The 20,917-nt window shown below is 34.7% G+C and overlaps 1 protein-coding gene across 1 annotated transcript in view; it reads left to right on the top strand.

The window, feature by feature from the left end:
- The window catches only part of LOC117996647 (neuroligin-1-like), a 107,422-nt gene that overhangs the window by 875 nt on the left and 85,630 nt on the right, over positions 1-20,917 (top strand). The gene's annotated exons all lie outside the window — the stretch shown is intronic.

The following is a 20,917-nucleotide window of genomic DNA, read 5'->3' on the forward strand; positions in this document are numbered from 1 at the left end:
GAAAATATGCATTGCACACAAAATAATAATTAATTTCGTAATTTTGTGTGCTATAAATATTTTGTTTTAAATAAATTAAATACCTACCTTATTTTTTTCGTATTATTTTCGATATAGCTATTTTATGATGACCATTTTTTAAATGTCAATACTAGACTATGCCTGTGACTGCGTAGATTTGTATCTTTTAATTATCTCGTGGAAAGCCTTTGATGTTTTGGGATAAAAAATAGACTTTGTTCATGTCTAGGATGGTCATAGGCCATGAAGAGGTACCTACTTAACACACAATTTTAAAAATATTTCGAAAAAAGACTACTTTTATTTGGCGCAGTCGTAAAAATAATGACCACTCACAGTACACTACATGCGCGTATTATTCAGATTCATTAACATAAATTTAGGACATTATATTATGAAATGTTTATATTTGCACTATATTCATAGAGTGATGATATTCGTGAAACTAGGTAAAATATTCTATTAACTTATTTATTTTCCTGCAAAAGGGGCGCTTGGGAAATCATCCTGATCAACCCATCACCGGCCCATGATATTTTAATTAGGTACTTAAGACATTAAAAATATGGCCATACAATGTGCAAATTGTGATCTGAAAGGTTATAAAAATAGGGCCATAAGTACATAAAACATAGTTTTTTGTAAACCATAACTATAATAATTTAAAAGACAAATAAATTTAAGCTGGTTTTATGAAATCGAATTCCAAAGTATGCCGATAAAAACTACAAAAAATATAGTAGAAAAAAACGTAATATGGAGGCAAGGACGTGTGCGGGTCAAAAAGTTATACGATTATTACAAACTTTTACAACCCGCACCCCCATTGTTGATATTAAGTTCGCTATGCTCAAAGTTGTGAATGTGAAAACATTTATAATCTATACTTCTATACTATTATATAAAGAGGTAATGCCGTTAAGTTTGTTTGTATGGGGGTAATCTCTGGAACTACTGAACCGATTTAAAAAATTCTTTCACCAGTAGAAAGCTAAATTATTCCTGAGTGACATAGGCTATACGGGATCTTTAAAAACCTAAATCTACGCGGGCGAAGCCGCGGGGATCAGCTAGTAAAATAGAAATATACAGTACTTTATTTGTATGTTTCAAGCATTAGGGATATAATACATTTTTAGTTTTAATAGTTGTGAGCCATTCAATATGTAAAATGGTTCAATTAAAGTTTTTTGTTGGAGTATGCCCGACAAGTTTCAAACCCGTCCGGGGTACTCATTCGTGAGCCTGTTCACGCGACGCGGTGCAAAGCAAACTGTCGCGTGCCCTCCAACCTCGACGTCATCACAGAGCAGCCTGTGTATTGCCGCCCACGCAACACGCAGTATGCTTTGTACCGCGTCGCGTGAGCAAGCTCGTGAATTAGGACACCGCCGGACGGGTCAGAAACTAGTCAGGCACACGACTGGTACAGGGGCGCATCAACAATTCCTGAATTTGCGTAAAAACGTAAATTGGTATAATATGGTATGTTCATGTGTGATGATAATCACTTAACACAAGGTGTCGCGCTCGCTCCTTTGCTATGTAGATTATATTATTATTATTCCTAGTAACTTGGCTAATGTATTAACTTTGCACTACTATGAGTGTGTACAATTTATTTATTATTTTTATTATTTGTAAACTTTTTGCGTTATTATTGAATGTTTTTTTATTTGTTCGTATGCGCGTGTGAGATTTTTGATAAAGAGAGAGAAGTTAAGACAGTGGGCTTTAATAGTGATGATAAATTAAAGTTAATGATGACTTATAAAAGTTATCATCTATCATTTATTTGAACATGAAGGTAGTTGTAAATTTTGTCAGGTAAGGCCAATATTAAGTTATTAAAATCAAGCAAAGCATCTGCTGTATTATTTTAAAGTAAGAATCCTAATCATCTAAACAGGCTTCTATAATAATTAGAAGCTAACAACCTAGTGTTTACTTTTATCTCAATGTATAAAATAAATAGCCAAAGAGGGTAGGTTATAAATACAGAAGTAAAACCAACCAAGTCGAATAATAATTAATCATTTATTGAAAGATCTTTAATACTTTAATCTTTATAGACCTATCTGTATTTTGTTGTATTTCTCAGCATAGGTCTATTTCATATTAAAATGAATCTACCACCCGTTTCCAAAGGTGTTTCGTTGTGGAGAAGAAATGGGCAAAGAAACTCCACAACACACATCTTTTAAAAGCATTACAACATTCCATAATACATAACATAATATCTAAACATATTTGGTACATGGTTATAATAACTAAACCTTTATAAGGCAAGTGATTACAATAAAATATAAGAATACTTAACTTTAGTAACTCTGTCGCCTTTGTTTACTCTGAAGTCACATCACTTCACTAGACTAAGGCTGTAGTTAACACGAGAAGGAGTTATAATACGAGACTGTAACTAACACCGAATCAATTTCACTTAGAGACTGTGGCTTCTCTGTCGAGGTAGCTACTTTTATATCTTCCCATCGTAAAACAGGCGGACGTCGACCATCACATGATATTTTTAACAATTATTTATGTTGGTACAATGGTAGGTACCATTGTACCAACATTGAGATTGTTGACATTATTATTAATTTACTTAAATAATATTATTTGCAACATGTATTGACGGTTTACCTATTGTTTTACTACATTAATTAATGACATAATATAATTGATGATTTACATTACAATAAGATACTATTAAATCATAACCTTTTGAGTTGGGTAACATTGACGTTGTATCCTGTCACGGCATAACGATACTGTTAAAAATATTACTACAAATATTTATTTTAGACCCCAAGTTTATGATTAGATAAATTTTAGCATAATAATCATGGCTATATTTTTAATCGTGATATGACACGGCCATGCTGATAAGTACTTCGCTCCCGAAGTACATAGGGAAAAACAGACGAGGGGAAAAAAAAAAAGAAGAAGAAAGATCTAGCTAAAAGCTACAAAAAAAATATATATCTGTAAGCTAAAAAAATATCTATAAGCTACAGCTAACTAACCAGTTGCTACCCCCTCTCGGTCCTCCCACCTGCTGTGCGTGTAGATCTAGACCGAGAGGGTCAACAACCCCAGCAGACTTTTTGCCTCCGTCCTTTATTGCAGGGTACCTATTCCCCTGCTGGTGGGACATAACGGCAAAGCAACAGGGCAGGACACCAGCAGCCTAACTCCCTAACTGGCTGCACCCCATAAATAGGGTCTTGTACTAGACTCTTGCCTAGTAAAGACTGTACGCTAGCGCCGTCCGAACAAGTCACCTAACATTACTAAACCAAAAATATATATTTTTTTTTTAGCATTAGTATTAGTAATGATTAGCTTGAGCAGCCCTAACTAACTGGCCTAACCGCTGCCCGCCCATAAATGGGTCTTGTACTAGACTCTTGTCTAGTAAATACTGTACGCTAGCACCGTCCGAACAAGGCGTCTAACATTACTAGCCTAATAATTTATTATTTTTTTGCGTTAGTACTAGTAATGATTAGCTCCAGGCAGCCTAACTACCCTGCCTAACTGTCTGTCCGCCCATAAATGGGTCTTGTACACGACTCTTGTCTAGTAAATACTGTACGCTAGCACCGTCCGAACAAGGCGTCTAACATTACCAGACCAAAAAAAAAGAAGATAATATATCATTATTTTCCGTTTTCCACATAGTACAAGGTAATGATTAGCTCCAGGCAGACCTAACTAACCTAACCCCCTTTGTTCCACTTGAGAATCCCAATTTTTTTTTTTTTCTTTTTTTTTTTTTTTTTTTTTTTGTTTGTTTTGTTTTTGTTTTCCCTTTAAGCCAATATTTTTGTTTTCTTTCCGTCATATAATTGCCATTCGGCCATCATGATAAGTACTTCGTTCCCGAAGTACATAGGAAAATAAAAAAAAACTGCAGCCAGTGAACAGTGGCAACAAAAGTACCGACATGAAAAAAAATAAGATTGCTCCATCCAAGAAACAATATTCAATGATTCAACGTCAATGTTATTGTCATAAAAACTAGGGTAGCTAGACGTCAGACCGAAATTAGAGTAGAAGAGAATGTTTTCTTTGTTGATTATGTTTTATAAACAAGTGTAGTGTATGTATCTCAAACCAACTCAAAACAAGAATAAATTAATAACACTTAACGTAGGTATTTATAAAATTTAATGTTCTGATAGCATCACTAAACAGAAAAAAAGTACTTGAGTAGGTACTCTGCTTTACGTTGTTTTAAGAAAAGGAAATTACTTGATTAACTAAAGTTAAGTAAATCTCTTTTTAAGAAAAGAAAAATAGTTGAATTATTTTAAGAAGGGAAATAACTAATTAATATAGTTTACGTTTAAGTGACATAAATCAAAATAAGGTAATTTCCTCTTGTTTTAAGCTGTAAGTAAACGGTACGATACAATTTCTCAAAAGCAAACCTACTGATTTATTCGTTATTTAGTTTCGGTATATCATAACCTAAATGATTTAACATTGTTATATACTTTATTAAAAATCGCTCGGTCAATCTGACGCCTAACTAGACTTATTCTTATCTAAATAAATTATACCATAACACGTGGTTTATCTAACTAATTAAAATCTTTTATGATTACCCTCACAAAAACTTTTTCAAAGAAACAATACCACAAAATCGTGGTTTTAAATTTACACTTTTCTTCACACACAACGCACAAAATTGTACTTAGCTTGATCAACCGGCGGTGCCACACCAGCACCAAGTGCCGCTGACAACCGAGTTGCCCCTCGCTTTGGGATTATCGGGCACCAACACCAAGTGGCGCCGACGGCAGGCGGTAGCCTGTCGCTTCGAACAGAAGCCGCATCCACGATTGCTGAAAGCATTTGAAAAGTATTAGTATTGCGACAAGAAAAGAATTATCGCATCCCACTTCTGATGTGAGATTTTGTATAAAGAGAGAGAAGTTAAGACAGTGGGCTTTAATAGTGATGATAAATTAAAGTTAATGATTACTTATAAAAGTTATCATCTATCATTTATTTGAACATGAAGGTAGTTGTAAATTTTGTCAGGTAAGGCCAATATTAAGTTATTAAAATCAAGCAAAGCATCTGCTGTATTATTTTAAAGTAAGAATCCTAATCATCTAAACAGGCTTCTATAATAATTAGAAGCTAACAACCTAGTGTTTACTTTTATCTCAATGTATAAAATAAATAGCCAAAGAGGGTAGGTTATAAATACAGAAGTAAAACCAACCAAGTCGAATAATAATTAATCATTTATTGAAAGATCTTTAATACTTTAATCTTTATAGACCTATCTGTATTTTGTTGTATTTCTCAGCATAGGTCTATTTCATATTAAATGAATCTACCACCCGTTTCCAAAGGTGTTTCGTTGTGGAGAAGAAATGGGCAAAGAAACTCCACAACACACATCTTTTAAAAGCATTACAACATTCCATAATACATAACATAATATCTAAACATATTTGGTACATGGTTATAATAACTAAACCTTTATAAGGCAAGTGATTACAATAAAATATAAGAATACTTAACTTTAGTAACTCTGTCGCCTTTGTTTACTCTGAAGTCACATCACTTCACTAGACTAAGGCTGTAGTTAACACGAGAAGGAGTTATAATACGAGACTGTAACTAACACCGAATCAATTTCACTTAGAGACTGTGGCTTCTCTGTCGAGGTAGCTACTTTTATATCTTCCCATCGTAAAACAGGCGGACGTCGACCATCACATGATATTTTTAACAATTATTTATGTTGGTACAATGGTAGGTACCATTGTACCAACATTGAGATTGTTGACATTATTATTAATTTACTTAAATAATATTATTTGCAACATGTATTGACGGTTTACCTATTGTTTTACTACATTAATTAATGACATAATATAATTGATGATTTACATTACAATAAGATACTATTAAATCATAACCTTTTGAGTTGGGTAACATTGACGTTGTATCCTGTCACGGCATAACGATACTGTTAAAAATATTACTACAAATATTTATTTTAGACCCCAAGTTTATGATTAGATAAATTTTAGCATAATAATCATGGCTATATTTTTAATCGTGATATGACACGCGCCTATATACATACATATATTCATCTGATTGCGATTTAGCTCGATGCAGTTGTTGGGATTTGCGGAGTTTTAATAGTACCTACTAGAAAATTTAAAACGAACTACTGCTATCTGGGTTAGGTACATTCTGTTTCTGGTATCTAATAAAACGTTCAACCAAAATGAAGATTCAGAGAGTGAAAATGTATTTCCTAGCCTTTCTCGTAGATTTTGTTGAATGTTGAAATATTTTCGTAGACTGACGAGTCCGAGTAGGTACTTATAAAGGGATTTCAATTTTCAACCTTTTAACTGTCCCCTTTTCGTTTAATTTATAGGTACAGTAGGTATAATAATAGCGTAAGCAAATCATAGGATGGTAAGTGATAGCAATGTTCATGGAGTTAACATGCTGTCTAATAAAATACTGTGCTGTAAGCAAAAGATGAAGAGTAGATGATGGCAATCAACAAATCATAAGTATTTGACGACTATTGGTTTTAAAAATTCAACTTTGACCAAGTCAAATAAAAGATCAGAAAATAAGTAAAAATCAAAGTTTAGTCAAATTCATAATCATTTATTCAAAGTGGCTAACACTGTACACCTTTTCAAATGTGAGTAATTGAATTTAACAATTTTAAAGAAGTGAGGTGCTGATAATAATTATAATAATGATGTCAATTTAAACTAAAGCTTCGAGGTTTCCAAACATGCCCTGGTCTAGGAAATCCCACAACAAACTCGATAATAAGTAATAGGAGAAAGTTCCTAGGTAGCAGTTTTCAACCACGCATCGAGGATTGTTCTGTCCGTAATTATACGCAGTGACGCATGGTACGTGAGTTGCCGGAGCAAATTGGCAGATTGCACAACGAGCACATGAGATTGGTTTTTTAATTGAATATTAAAATATTAAGCCATACACCTTAAAAATACTATTATAGTTAAATAAAATTGAGAGATTATGTCAAGTGCTAAATTTAGTAATGGATATACTAAAACAGATATAACTCTTAATAATAAGTATCTCTCGCTAACGTACACTGGCTTTGGAAGGATGGATTATCTTTTTTCTTTATAATTACTATAGACTTTAAATGTGAAGGGCATAGTTCGCCTCGCTGGCCAAGTGCGGAGTGACAGACTTCACACACATTTGAGAATATTATGTAGAACACTCAGCCATGCAGATTTCCTCACGATGTTTTCCTTCACTGTTAAAGTATGTGATATTTAATTAATAGTAAAATGTACAGCACTCAGAAAAGTTAGTGGAGCATGCATGCTTGGGGTCGAAACCCCGACCTCCCAAATTAACATAATATTGGTGAATGTATAGTGGTTACTAGGCTATCACGGCTCTTAGGAATGATATATTATATAAAGAGAAAATAACCGTTATTTTCTTTCTTTCTTTCTTTCTATTGAAAGAAAAACGTTTGTTTAAGTTGTGCCGTGCCACACCAGTCACCTACGTAAGGGTTTGCTGCAATAAACTATGTCATGTGTGGCATAACTCGAAAAAAAGGTCCCAACTCAGCATAACACGACACGACAGCTTCAAAGACGAATACAAAAAAAAACCTTACCTATTCAATCACACTACGCTGCAAAGAAGTTCACAAAACGGTGAAATAAGATGTGTAGTGGGTAGTTGTAAAAGGAAACAAGTAATAACAACCAATCCTCGGTTTCAGTACTATTTCCGTGTATGATTGCGAGTGTGATAAGCCGAATACAATTTGCTCTACACCCAAGCCTTTGGTAAAAACTGTAGCACTGGGCTCTGTACTTTCAGATTGTTTGAAAGTTTATTTCTAACTAGATTTTGCCCCAAATTTTTCCGCTTGGATTTAGGTTTTTAAAAAATCTGTAAATTTTTTTTTTATTTGTCGAAATCAGTTTAGCTGTTTCGAAGATTAGCCCCGTCAAGTAGAATAGAATAGAATATATTTTTATTCAAGTAAACTTTTACAAGTGCTTTAGAATCGTCAACTAGTTTAATTTACCACTGGTTCAGAATGACGTTCCACCCAGAAGAAACAGCAAGAAACTCGGCGGTCGCTCATTTTAAGTGATCAATTTACAACATTGTTATACCATACTGTACAAGCAATTGCAGTCACGTGCATTGCTGGAGCGAGTCAAATTCAAGCTTTTTTATAATTTACATAATATACTAAGTGATAACGACTGTATAATATGCTCTTTTAGGAGCATACTTTTAATACATTTTTTAAACTTGTTTAAAGGCAAGTTTACAATTGATTGTGAAATTTTATTATAAATAGAAATGTTTATTTGGGTTTTAATAAGGTATACATATCCGTATAGGACATGGTTATACATACATATCTTACAGTTGGACTCACATGATTAGTCGGAGTATGCCCGACTAGTATCGAACCCGTCCAGTGTCCTGTTTCAAACGGCTGCGGCATGCAAGGCAATAAAACCAAAACGATAAAATAACCATAATATTATGAGCTAAACCAATCAAAATTGTGAAGAAGGATAGAGCTATTTAATCTTACTGCAAAGGTTTAAATGTATTGATTCAAGTAGATTAATTGAATAAGGTAGAATTACTTGTCGAATGTGGTTTAGTGTTCTTTTTCTTTAACAATTAATGTTAAATAAATCTTTGGTAAAAATGGATTGGTGGATTTTAGTTTTTCAAAGATCCCGTTGGAAATTGTCATAAAATACTTTTTTTAGTGAGGGTTTACTATACAGAGTTTGAACAACATAATAGCTGTCCATTTGGGATAATGTACTTAATTTTCAAATAGTGAAAGAATTTTGAAATAGGTGCAGTGGTTCTGGAAGTTATCGTCTACACACACACAAACGAACAAAATTAGCACTCTTCCCTTATAATATTAGCATAGAAGTATAGATTTAAAATCTCAAGTTTCTAGATTCAGTGGTTTGAGCTATTAGAGAGAGAGCCAGTGCGTGCCAGACCTTCGCTATTTTATAAAAGCTGAAAGTTTATCTGCGTATTGTCCCCAAAACTGGGAGGAACGTTTGTTTGGATCATGGTGGCATTGAGAGTTAAAGGTGTAAAAAATTGGTAAAGGTGTATAAAGTCTATTTTTTTATATATTTTCTTCAGATTAGAAATCATTAAATATCATAGATCGTATTAGAAATCACATCATGCATTACCAGACCCTTAGTGTGGTGGCAACCTTCTACCAGACACCCTTAAACTTTGAAACTTTAAGGGTGTCTGGCAAGGGTCTGCCATGATACTAAGTGATAGTAGACGTAATATTTTTTTACACCTTTATTACCTGTTATCTACCAAAACCACCATGATCTAAACAAACATCCAAACAAACGTTCCTCCCAGTTCATTAGGGACAATACGCAGAGAAACTTTCAGCTTTTATAATTTTTATATCAAACTAGCTTCTGCCCGCGTGGCCTAACAGGAAACAAATGGCATCTTTTTTCAGAAACAAACATTATAACATCAGGAAACGCACTATGAACAGCACCGAATAACACATATAATCTTCCAACCCCCATTTCACTCCTTTAGGGGGGGGGGGGGGGGGGGGGGGGGTTGGGGGGATTTCCTCATAGTCGTTTCTTAGCTCACACCTAACCTCAAGAAAAAACCTACTTTCCAAATTTCAAGTTAATTATAATATCAATAATTAAAACTTTCCCATAAAAACTTACATCCCCTATTTTACCACCCTTATGGGCAAATTTTCCAAAAATCCTAAAACACGTATTTCTTAATTTGTAACCGAAAACCCAAATACCAATTTCCATGCAAATAACTTGAAAAATGACCGACTTTCATACAAACTTCCATCCCCTATTTAACCCACTTAGGGGTGGAATTTTGAAAAATCCTTTCTTAGTGGATACCTACTCTTCACAAAGAATAGACCCTCCAAATTTCATGTCTTTAGGACCAGTGGTTTAGGCTGTGCGTTGATATCTATGTCAGTCAGTCAGTCAGGACTTTGAATTTTATATATATAGAGACTAGCTTCTGCCCGCGGCTTCGCCCGCGTGGCCTACAGGAAACAAATGGCATTTTTTTATTCAGAAACAAACATTATAACATCGGGTCGCGCACCCTGCACCAGCAACGAATAACACATATAACCTTCCAACCCCCATTTCATCCCTTTAGGGGGGGGGGCATAGTCATTTCTTAGCTGACACCTAACCTCAAGAAAAAACCTACTTTCCAAATTTCAAGTAGGTAATTAAATCAATAATTAAAACTGTCCCATACAAACTTTCATCCTCTATTTTACCACCCTTATGGGCGAATTTTCCAAAAATCCTGAAACACGTATTTCTTTGTTTGTGACAGAAAACCCCAATACCAATTTCCATGCAAATAACTTGAAAAATGACGGACTTTCATACTATCTTCCATCCCCCATTTAACCCACTTAGGGGTAGAATTTAGAAAAATCCTTTCTTAGTGGATACTTACTCTTTACAAAGAATAGACCCTCCAAATTTCATGTCTTTAGGACCAGCTGTTTAGGCTGTGCGTTGATATATATGTCAGTCAGTCAGTCAGTCAGTCCAGTCAGGACTTTGAATTTTATATCTATAGATTAAAACTTTCCCATACAATCTTTCATCCCCTATTTTACCACCCTTATGGGCAAATTTTCCAAAAATCCTGAAACACGTATTTCTTCATTTGTAACCGAAAACCCAAATACCAATTTTTTATGCAAATAACTTGAAAAATGACTGACTTTCATAAAAACTTCCATCCCCCATTTAACCAACTTAGGGGTAGAATTTCGAAAATTCCTTTCTTAGTGGATACCTACTTTGTACAAAGAATAGACCCTCCAAATTTCATGTCTTTAGGACCAGCGGTTTAGGCTGTGCGTTGATTTCACATACAAACTTACATCCCCTATTTTACCACCCTTATGGGCAAATTTTCCAAAAATGCTGAAACACGTATTTTTTCATTTGTGACCGAAAACCCAAATACCAATTTTCATGCAAATAACTTGAAAAATGACCGACTTTCATACAAACTTCCATCCCCCATTTAACCCACTTAGGGGTGGAATTACAAAAAATCCTTTCTTAGTGGATACTTACTCTTCACAAAGAATAGACCCTCCAAATATTTTCATGTCTTTAGGACCAGCGGTTTAGGCTGTGCGTTGATATCTATGTCAGTCAGTCAGTCAGTCAGTCAGTATGTCAGTCAGTCAGTCAGGACTTTGAATTTTATATATATAGAAGAAGATGGGTTTCATGTTGACAAGGTTAGTGCCGAGTAGGTACGCTCACTGCTGCTATCCAATCCAAGCCGAAATGGCGATACTCAAGTTGCTCCAAAAAAAATACCAAGTCGGCAATATCAAGTCCAGCGTACTGGTATTAGTAGAGGTCAGTGTTTGGTATGTATAGATTTTCCAAAAAAGGCATAACCGCAAAAGGTAATTTAAGATGGCGTGAAAAATTATTTCCGGCTCGTCGTTGATATATCTTTAGTGCGGTTGCGGACATTCGGTTAAAAGGCCGGGGTTGAGGGATTACGTCCATTTCACTGACCTCTTTTTGCGTTCAAACTTCAAATGTTCTAGAATTCAGATTGAAGTCGCCTGCAAAGATTTTGTTCTATTATCATTTGTACATGTATTACGTCCAAGAATTTGCAATAATATCCTCAGTGCCCGCAATTTTATTTCGTATGCATTGATTTAATGTTGTAATTCCGTCGAAATTGGAAACTGAGTTTTCGACTAAAGAGTCGACTCTATCTCATTTACTCTAAAATAATACTAATCAAAAATATATCATTATTTTTATAATTATTAGTTCTTATCTTACAGACATATCACAATCATAACGTTCTAAATTAAATGCGGTCAATGCTTTTGATGTGGTCATAGAGATCTGCAATAGTGATCCAGAAAAAATCTTGAAACAATGGAGAAAAGCGCTCTGACAGATAAAATATCTCGTTACTTTTTATAACTTCAGAAAATAAAAGGGAGAATACCCAAGGGAGCTCGGAATTTTCATCAGTACCTAGTCTTAGCTAAATAGGAATAAGTAAGGGGACGTTTTATCTGCAGACAAGACCCAAAGCTTGTCTGAAAAATAAATCTTTCCATAATGCGGTAAGTTCAATTTTGTGTGAAAATTAGGGGTATATCTGTTATATCTTTTCTTTGGGCCTCGTCTTGATTCATATCACGTTGCTAACTCACAAAATAGATAAAACTCACCGTTTTCTTTGGCATTTGTTGACCCAAATGCGGAAAAGGACGCTATCTTGTTGCGATATATTATCTCACATTATGAGACTAGTAGTAAAGTACTTAACTGCAGAGAAAATATTGCTATTTTTCTACGTCTATAGGTATTTAGATTTGTCATATCAGTCGTGAATAACAAAAAAAAAAGTAATTCCGTATCTTCTTTACATTGAAACATTTTTAGGGGAAATTCGTTTATTGGCATTCCACGCGTATTATTGAGTATTGAATTATTTCTCATGGGATTCCTGCCTGTTATATTATTCAGGCCGCAATGCGAGCTGTAGAAAGGTGTTAAAGAGTGAAATGGTAGAATGAATGAATGGAATATGCAAACGAGTCGAACTATTCAGATGCCTACGTCTGTAATATTTACGGCAAATCAAAATGAATGAAAAAAAACTTTTTAACTTTTTAGTGAGCACTTCTGCACTAACAAGGCAATTATACCTCGAAGCTAATAAACGATTAATGGTATCTTTACGACATTTTCTTCTATCGAATAAATATAATCGATCCAATTAACCCGAAAAAAATCAGTAGATCTAATCTACAGTCATTAAAAAACGCAATGAACAAACAAGAAACCTTTTGTATGTTTTGAAGTCAGTTAAAATTATAAAGGTTTCTAGAATCCCTTACACATCTTTTCGCTTTCGGATCGGACTTATTTATTTTTGAATTCATTTTGTCTTTTGCGATGTCTGCTTCATTATGATCAAATTAGATTAGACTGTAGCGAAATATATTTTTCCTTAAAGTTAATATTTGATGTTTTTAATTGGATAGCCACTTTGCTTAGATAAACATTTTTGCATAAAAGAAGGTTTTTGGGATTTTCATTTTCTTTAAAAGGTAATTTGTAACAAATTGGCGTGATGGGATGAACATAAATTTAAATTCTATCCAATTTAGGTACCTTTATAATTATATTATATTATAGTATCGTTTACGTATTAATTACATACAAGCTCATGAATAAAAATAATGATTTTAATTAGAATAAAACGTTTTAGTAAACCAGACCTACCCAGACCTTAATTACTTTTTATTTTATTTTGGAACACGCATTCTGTCTGTGCGTTAAAAGTCTGGAAGGATTTTCTCCTTCCATTTTGTTGCCATCTATTCCAGTCACGTGTGTTACACTGTTTATTCACATTCGCTTTGGCGTACGCAAATAATGGGGCAACTTCTTGAGTTTTCTCGAAAGGGGTACGCTTTTACACGACACTCTAGTCATTAAAATAATGTGTAATTATATCACTGGTTTCGCTTCACAAAATTCATTAACTGTTCAACTTTTACGGAGGGGACGTGTAATTTGTGTAATGGAAATTAACTTTGCTCATGCATATTTTGGCAAAGTCTTTCTACTAAAATTTGCTTAAGTATCCCGACTAATATTATAAAGGCAAAAGTTTGTATGTGTGTGTGTGAGTGTGTGTGTTTGTTACTCCTTCACGCAAAAACTACTGGACGGATTTAGCTGAAATTTTGAATGGAGATATATTATACCCTGGATTAAAACATAAGCTACTTTTTATCCCGGAAAATCAAAGAGTTCCCGCGGGATTTAGAAAAACGTAAATCCACGCGGACGAAGGTGCGGGCATCAGCTAGTAACTAATACGATTGTTTCAAAAATGAAATATGAGTACAAGATCTAAGGATACCCATAAGTACTATATTATAATATCCATACTAATAATTATTATAAATACGAAAATGTGTCTGTTTGCTAGCTTTACACGGTTCATCAGTTTAATTGCTTTTGAAGAATTTTTTATCCCGGAAAATCAAAGAAATTTCCCGCGGAATTTTAAAAAGCCTAAATCCACGCAGACGAAGTCAAAGACATCATCTAGTCTAACCTCTGTCCTTTTCTGCAGGGAGTATTATGAAAGGGATAGCAATACAATTATAGCTGTCATTTTAGTTTAGAGATTGTTCACAACAAAATTTAGGCCACAACACATTACTATAGTTAGGGAGGCGAATAGGGGAATTTTCGGTAATACTCGAGCGTGGCAGTTTAAGATATGAGAGATACCTTAGACCTAATAGAGCAATTTTTTTTTTATTCATTCATTAAGAGGACACTGGGGTCCACATATTTGGAACGTTCATAAACGAGACAATTACTTACACACGCGCACGTTTAGTGCTACAAATCCGTTTCGTCTGTTGGAACAACAGAAGCGGAAAAGACATTGCTATCGTCGCTCGGTGTATGAGAGCCCAGACGTACAGAGCTCCCCGCGCGTTTTACATACACAATAATATTGTGCTTGTGTAAAACATGTCCATAAGTAGAGAGGTGGACAGGGGATGGATAACTGTTTGTGCACACTGTGGTCAGTGTTTCGCACGCTCTGGAAATTCTCCTTTTGACCGATACTAAACTAAATATATATTTTTTTTCTATATACCAGTTACTACGGAGAGTGCGTACAACCTTGTAAAGTATTTAGCTCTATATGTAGTGACGCGCGCCTAGAATAGACGATCAGATTAGTAAAAAAAATCGATAGTCTGAAATACTCGAGCGCGTCAGATTAAGATATTGGGGTTGATTTTAGTGTTTTAAGACTAAATTTAACTAATCTGACGATACATCCTTGACGCCGCCGAGCTATAGGGTCGCGAACTTGTAAAAAAAAAAACGTTAATCCGGTATTCTCGAGCGCGATTTTTATTTTTTTTATTTTGAAGAATATAATCTAAAACTTACTAAAAATACAAAATCTGCCGGTTTCCGCATGACCGGAAGTGTGGAGGAGCCATTTCGTCTTCGGAAAAACGCGTTGCGGCATATAAGTCGCGAACGATACATTTTACCAAAAAAAAGTTTAAATAAACAAAAAAGGTAATTTTATTTTACACAAAAAAGGTCTCTTTGAAGAATTGTGGATGAGGAGCCACAATATGAAAGTTCCAGTGAAGAAGAAGACGATGAATTGTATTGAGCAAAAATGTAAAGGTCATACATAACAATACAATTATAATACTATTTTTATATCATTTAATTTTTTTATACAATAAATAATACAATTCGTACTACATTTCATCTACATTAAGGTGGGTTGTATCTATCGCTTTATTGTCATTCTTAAATTCCCCGTTTTATCAAGGAGAAAGAAAGGAAAAAAAGAAACCAAAAACCTTTTTCGGTCAGATTAAGAGAACCCACCAACTTTTTTGTCAGATTAAGAAAATATGCTTTCAGGATACTGAGATAAACCTCTCCTATGAAAATCTGACGCGCTCGAGTATTTCGAAAAAACGTTTTTTTTTTGCATTTTCAAAAATTCATCGTAACTTATCGTCGCGCCGAAATCGTCAGTTTTTTTTAAAGGGAGCTTCCTTGGGGCCTACTCAACACCCCTTCTGAAAATCTGACGCGCTCGAGTAAATTTTATTTTTTGCATTTTTGACTACTTTATATGCCTACCCCCACCACGCAAACCGGCAGATTAGTATACCGTTGTTATCAGAGGCACTTGGGGCATACGTAGTATGAATATCTGACGCGCTCGAGAATGCCCAAGTAACTGTTTTTTTAAACATTTTTGAAAAATCGTACACGCCAAACCCACCGCTAAAATGGTTTTTACCATACGAGCTTTTCTTTTCGAAATTATTTTATCTTCTAGGTCTCGACGGCGCCGTTGAATTACGCCATTTAGCTACCTCGCCTCCCTAACTACTAGAAACATTGTCGTTACAAAAACGCTCCAAAACGCTCAGTGGGCAATGCCATGCTCGGAGGATCTCTACGTGACCAAATTATAAATAAGGAGAACCGTATAGGAGAATTAGAGTAACTAACATAGCTCAACGAGCCTCGAAGCTGAAATGGGAAAGGGGTCCGACGTACTGGAATGGGTACCCCTGCATACCGGAGTATCCCCTATGTAGATTAATTAAATGCGTCATGCTTGGTATAAACATCCTCCACAAAATCGCACTTCTCGCATACCAAGTATCGAGCATAACGGACTTCACGTCGAATTTTCTTATCTCCTGGTACTGTCACACAAGATTATATATTTTTTCTGTCATCTATCTCTGCTTAGAAGCCCAGATAGTCTAGTTATATTTGCTTTTTAGCATAGTACAAATTATGTCTCTTCTACCAAACACGGTATCCCAGATTTTGTATTCACTGTTTACTCATTTATTTTATTCCACACATTCGCTTATTAGATCTGTCAGTTTCTGTCAAGTCAACTCAAGGTCTAGCTGTTGTATTTCCGAGAGAGAGTAATAATAAAGGTTGCAAAGTTCAAGAATCAATTAGTGGTGTAGCTTGTCGTCCATAATTCATGACTACACTGGAGCACCTGTTGCGAAGTGGCTTCAACTGTCCACAAAGTAACAGGCTTTCCCTGTGATACTCAGGTTGATAACAATTTTGTATTTTTTTAGAAGTTCGCCCTGTGCTTAAACTTCGTCAGCAGTAGAGTATTTTTTGTAAGATAGCTTGAGCTTGACTATAATCATGCCTGTTAGAAAGTTACCATGAAGCCTATTAACTCTTGATTTGAAACAATAGACTTTGCATTGGTACAATTTATTGGACTATAATATTAGTGATAAGTAGCATTGATAAACTTATTGTACTACCTGAGATCCCCAGCCTCGCTCCCGGAAAGTCTTCGACAATCAGGGTGGTTTACTTGGCTTCTGAAGCGATCTTGGATGGCTGGATTGTTGACTTCGACGGGGAGGGGCACTACATGCACAGACGGAAACCTTGTACAGAAAGAAGAGAGAAAGATAAATATTTATTATAATCTATATGTTTATTATGACTATATGTCTATATACATGTATATTATTTAATTATATTATACATAATATATATTTATATATATGTAAATATATATTCGTATATGTTATATATGACGTTTATGTATACCTATGCATGTATAGTTGCATTGCGATTCCCCGTCTTACAGTTCTATAAGTTTTTAAGTATGGGTTACCTGGAAGAGATCACTGATAGTGATAAGGTGGCCCTTTATTTTTAAGCATATCCTGTATTATTTATTCTTTGACATAATATTAAGCAATAAAGATATTTTAAATTAAACTAAGTTATATGTACCTACTTAGGTATAAAAAGGAAAAGCTGACTAAATCATTTTTAAATACATATCAAAAATGGCAACAAGCAAACCGTGGTGGCCTAGCAGTCAGGGTATCAGGTGCGATCCCAGAAGACGCAGGTTTGAATCCTGCCGGTTCCGCAATTTTTGATACGTTATATATATAATATTTAGACATTTCTTTGAAGTGTATAATAGGTTAAAACACTATCATAAAAGTTATCAAAATTTATAAAAGGAAAATCTGACTGACTGACTGACTGACTGCCTGCCTGACTAACTGACTGATCTATCAACGCACAGCTCAAACTACTGGACAGATTGGGCTGAAATTTGGCGTGCAGATAGCTATTATGACGTAGACATGCGCAAAGAAAAGATTTTTGAAAATGATTTGAAATTTGTGTAGTCCACGCGGATGAAGTCGCGGGCATAAGCTAGTATATTATATTTTGAAAAAAGTAGCTGCTGAATTTCCTGCTAGTACAATCTCAGTTTTATCTGCTTTCCGGATAGGTAGAATCTTGACATTATCACGACTATATAGAGACACGATTTGGGTGGAATAATTTGGGGTTTCTAAATGTTTCACGAGATTATTGCATGAAGTACATAGCTCTAAGCAGTTTGATTAAAATTAAGAGGATAAAGTACGTATAGGAATATTACTATAATTTTATTATGATTTTTGGGCACTCATAAGACGGTTTGTTTAAGAACTTTCTTTATTTTACCTGAAAAAAAAGCAACTCAGGGGAATTTCGTAATTCAAAGATCGAATACTTGTAAAAACAAACGCAATCCAAGTTATTATTGTAATTCTCACTGCTTTCAGCTGTAATGTTATAATTAACTTCATTAACTTAATTAGACCTAACTCAAATTTTACACGAAATTTCCCCTAACAAAGCTAATTTGTACAATTTACGAGATATTTTTTGTTCAGTGGAATCATTGTCTCTTATTCTTTTTTATACTAAGTATTAGGATAACTTGATAAGTCGTGCTAATAAATGGATATAAATAATAATTAATTTTATATTTGTGGGTATTAAGTTAAAAATATGAATGTTAAATATTTTTTATTAACTTCATCCATACTACCCATACTTCCATACCAACTAATATTATAAATGCGAAAGTATGTCTGTCTGACTGCCTGCTAGCTTTTCACGGCCCAACAGTTTAACCGTTTTGATGAAATTCGGTACAGAGTTAGCTTACACCCCGGGGAAGGACATGAGGGAAATTTTTATTCCAGAAAATTAAAGAGTTCTTTAAGAGATTTTTAAAAACCTAAATCCACGCAGACGAAGACGCGAGCATCATCTAGTGTAAGTATATCTAATATGACTTGTACCTATTTGTCTTCGCCTACTTCTCTTCGACGAATACAGATTTTTCATAAACAAATAGGTTCAAAATTGTATGGATTCATTTTAGTTCTAATATAAAGCTAACACCAATCAATAATAAAAAACATAAATACAGTAATATTATTGTACAAATGTGGCTATACCTGTTGTGCACAAGCTCTGAACTAAACAAAAATGACCTATCCCGATATAAATGTTGTGCTATTCCTTTCATAATGCTTTCTGTGGAATAGGATAGCATGACATTTACACCTACCAATTTAGTTTACTTACTTTGAGATTGAGTATAACGGAAACTCACATTGTAAGTAAAGGCTTTTAAAAATAAGCCTTTCTGACGTTTATTTATTTGTTTAAAAATCTACAATCTTCACTTTACAATGCAATTTGTGTAGTACGTATTTTTCAACAGGAGTAAAGAGCCTTTGTGGCGCTGTAGGAAACAACAACGACTATCTCGTATGGCTCTCACGCGAATAACAAAACAACAGAGCGCTAACATGTCTGAGAAAGTTACTTTTCGCCGTAGCTTTGTTTGAATACATTTTTAATTAGTCTTTATTTATTTTGAAAATGTACAGCTTCAACTCATGTATAAAAACCTTCTTTGTTTCACGTTTTGTAAACCTTTTATAATATAACTAGATGATGCCCGCGACTTCATCCGCGCAAGTTTCGGTTTTTTGGAATGTCTTATCCCATTTATCCATCTCTAAGATCAAGCTATCTCAGTATCAAAGTTCGTCAAAGGTTCATGAAAAGCGAGCAGACACGCAGACATACGTAGACAGACACACTTTGTATTTATAATATTGAAATAGTATACCTAAATATAGCTGTGTTTTTCGCGTGACTAATAAACTCTCGTCTGTTCGACCCAATAAAGCATAAAGTTCACCTCACCTCTACACCTCTATTCTTTAATTTTCAGGGTTAAAAGTAGCCTAGTATATATCACTCTCCAGGTCTTTAACTATAACTATGCAAAAAAATCACGTCAATCTGTTGCTTCGTTGCGACGTGATTAAAGGACGTATCAACAAATACACTTTCGTATTTATAATATCGGTAGTGATTTACGTACCAGATTATTGGTATTGGAGATTAGTGTATTATGAAACCAAAGACCGGTTGTCACAGCAAGCTGTGCGCGCGGATATTTAATGAACTGCCGGCCTGCGGCCTGCTGCCATCTCATCAATTGTCCCTGGCTTCATTAGTACGCAAGCCATTCTGTTAGAAGGCACAACAAACACTCCAATAAAGACCTTGGAAAATGAAATTGTAAGCTTTAATCACAAATTTTTGTTTTTGTGTCTAAATGAAACTGAACTGTGCTTTTGATTTTTGTGTTAGTTTTATTTTATCTCAACTTCGAAGATATTAATGAGAGAAATCACTAGAGAAAGCTCTAAGCCTCGAGGTTTGCTTTTAATCACGTTTTCTTATTACAAAAGCCACTATTTTTGAAAATAAATTAATCTATACCTACTATTACTTTACTGAACTAGGTATAATACTTTACTTCTCATTCTGAGAGGAGACCCTTGCTGAGTGGTGGGCTGGCGATGAATTGAGATGATAGTGATACTTTCCCAAAAGAAAAATAAGCTTATTGTTACCAAGGTACTGTACTGTAATATCCTAAATGGGTATAGGATATATAGCTGTTTATAGTACGCGACAGGTCGAAATGGCAATCGGGGTGGAGATCGCACAGACCCCGCGCTAACCCGGTGCGGGATAGCGTGACTGTGCGGGTGTGCGGGGCGTCACCCCGCCTCATACTCCAGTTGCCATGTCGACCTGCCGCGTACTATAATATTATATCTATTTGGATCACGTAATGTAGATTGCCTTTAAATATTTGAAAACTTTTCGTTCATCTGCACATCTATAGACATTGGTGATGGAATTGTTACAAATTAACAGCAAATTAACAACGCGGTACTGAGGGCTAATTAATCTGTTTGGTCATTTAAATGAAATACGCGAGGGGCGGTGATGTATGCGCTCGGAAATTAGATCAAATTGAGAATTTTAGGTTC

This window comes from Maniola hyperantus, chromosome 1, assembly GCF_902806685.2.
Source record: "Maniola hyperantus chromosome 1, iAphHyp1.2, whole genome shotgun sequence".
NCBI lineage: Eukaryota > Metazoa > Arthropoda > Insecta > Lepidoptera > Nymphalidae > Maniola > Maniola hyperantus.